At 50.1% G+C, this 2647-nt stretch overlaps 1 pseudogene; it reads left to right on the plus strand.

Annotated features, from left to right (window-relative positions):
* Nucleotides 1–2275: 2275 nt before the first annotated feature.
* LOC104123558 overlaps nt 2276–2647 on the plus strand; it is a 22977-nt pseudogene continuing 22605 nt past the window's right edge.

The following is a 2647-nucleotide window of genomic DNA, read 5'->3' on the forward strand; positions in this document are numbered from 1 at the left end:
TGCCATCAAGCCATATAGGGGCAGAATCCATTTGTATTTCTGGAGTGACAGGGGGATCTCAGGAGCTGACTGTATTGGAGGCCGAAGTGAGCCTAACCGGGAATGAGTGGCAAAAGCACCGCATTGTGACTGGGCCAGATGCTCCGTGCATCCTTGGCATAGACTACCTCCGGAGAGGGTATTTCAAGGACCCAAAAGGGTACCGGTGGGCTTTTGGTATAGCTGCACTGGAGGCAGAAGAAATTAAGCAGCTGTCTACCTTGCCTGGTCTCTCAAAGGACCCTTCGGTTGTGGGGTTGTTGAGTGTTGAAGAACAACAAGTGCCGATTGCCACTACAACAGTGCACAGGAGGCAATATCGCACCAACCGAGACTCCCTGATTCCCATCCATAAGCTGATTCGTCGACTGGAGAGCCAAGGAGTGATCAGCAAGACTCGCTCACCCTTTAACAGTCCCATATGGCCAGTGAGAAAGTCTGATGGAGAGTGGAGACTGACAGTAGACTATCGTGGCCTGAATGAAGTTACACCACCACTGAGTGCTGCCGTGCCGGACATGTTAGAACTTCAGTACGAACTGGAGTCAAAGGCAGCCAAGTGGTATGCCACAATTGATATTGCAAATGCTTTCTTTTCAATCCCTTTGGCAGCAGAGTGCAGGCCACAGTTTGCTTTCACTTGGAGGGGCATCCAGTATACCTGGAATCGACTGCCCCAGGGGTGGAAACACAGCCCTACCATTTGCCATGGACTGATCCAGACTGCACTGGAACAGGGTGAGGCTCCAGAGCACCTGCAATACATTGATGACATCATTGTGTGGGGCAATACAGCAGAAGAAGTTTTTGAGAAAGGGAAGAAAATAGTCCAAATCCTTCTGAAGGCCGGTTTTGCCATTAAACAAAGTAAGGTCAAGGGACCTGCACAGGAGATCCAGTTTTTAGGAATCAAATGGCAAGATGGACGTCGTCAGATTCCAATGGATGTGATCAACAAAATAACAGCTATGTCTCCACCAACTAGCAAAAAGGAAACACAAGCTTTCTTGGGCGTTGTGGGTTTTTGGAGAATGCATATTCCAAATTACAGCCAGATTGTAAGCCCTCTCTACCACCAAGTGACCCAGAAGAACGATTTCAAATGGGGCCCTGAACAACGACAAGCCTTTGAACAAATTAAACGGGAGATAGTGCATGCAGTAGCCCTTGGGCCAGTCCGGGCAGGGCAAGATGTAAAAAAGTGCTCTACACTGCAGCCAGAGAGAATAGCCCTACCTGGAGCCTTTGGCAGAAAGCAGCAGGAGAGACTCGAGGCCGACCCCTAGGGTTTTGGAGTCGAGGATACAGAGGATCCAAGGCGCACTATACTCCAACTGAAAAAGAGATATTGGCAGCATATGAAGGGGTTCGAGCTGCTTCAGAAGTGATTGGTACTGAAGCACAGCTCCTGTTGGCACCCCGACTGCTGGTGCTAGGCTGGATGTTCAAAGGGAAGGTCCCCTCTACACATCACGCAACTGATGCTACGTGGAGTAAGTGGGTCGCACTGATTACACAACGGGCTCGAATAGGAAACCTCAGTCGCCCAGGAATCTTGGAAGTGATCATGGACTGGCCAGAAGGCAAAGATTTTGGACTATCACCAGAGGAGGAGGTGGTACGTGCTGAAGAAGCCCCGCTGTACAATAAATTGCCAGAAAATGAGAAGCAATATGCCCTGTTCACTGATGGATCATGCCGTCTTGTGGGAAAGCATCGAAGGTGGAAAGCTGCTGTATGGAGTCCTACAAGACAAGTTGCAGAGACTGCTGAAGGAGAAGGTGAATCAAGTCAGTTTGCAGAGGTGAAAGCCATCCAGCTGGCTTTAGATATTGCTGAAAGAGAAAAATGGCCAGTGCTCTATCTCTATACTGACTCATGGATGGTGGCAAATGCCCTGTGGGGGTGGTTGCAGCAATGGAAGCAGAGCAACTGGCAGCGCAGAGGCAAACCCATCTGGCCTGCCGCACTGTGGCAAGATATTGCTGCCCGGGTAGAGAACCTGGTTGTAAAAGTGCGTCATGTAGATGCTCATGTACCCAAGAGTCGGGCCTCTGAAGAACATCAAAACAACCAGCAGGCAGATCAGGCTGCTAAGATTGAAGTGGCTCAGGTAGATCTGGACTGGCAACATAAGGGTGAATTGTTTCTAGCTCGGTGGGCCCATGACACCTCAGGTCATCAAGGAAGAGATGCAACATACAGATGGGCTCGTGATCGAGGGGTGGACTTAACTATGGACGCTATTGCACAGGTTATCCATGAAGGTGAAACATGTGCTGCGATCAAACAAGCCAAGCGGTTAAAGCCTCTCTGGTATCAAGGACGGTGGCTGAAATACAAATATGGGGAGGCTTGGCAGATTGATTATATCCCCCCCCCACAACCCCGCCATGGCAAGCGCTATGTGCTCACCATGGTGGAAGCGACCACCGGATGGTTGGAAACATACCCTGTGCCCCATGCCACTGCTCGAAACACTATCCTAGGCCTTGAAAAACAAGGGCTATGGCGACATGGCACCCCAGAAAGAATTGAGTCAGACAATGGAACTCATTTCCGAAACAGCCTCATAGACAAATGGCCCAAAGAGCATGGCATTGAGTGG

The sequence above is a fragment of the Egretta garzetta genome, unplaced genomic scaffold (assembly GCF_000687185.1).
Source record: "Egretta garzetta isolate BGI_Z169 unplaced genomic scaffold, ASM68718v1 scaffold63, whole genome shotgun sequence".
NCBI classification, from domain to species: Eukaryota; Metazoa; Chordata; class Aves; order Pelecaniformes; family Ardeidae; genus Egretta; species Egretta garzetta.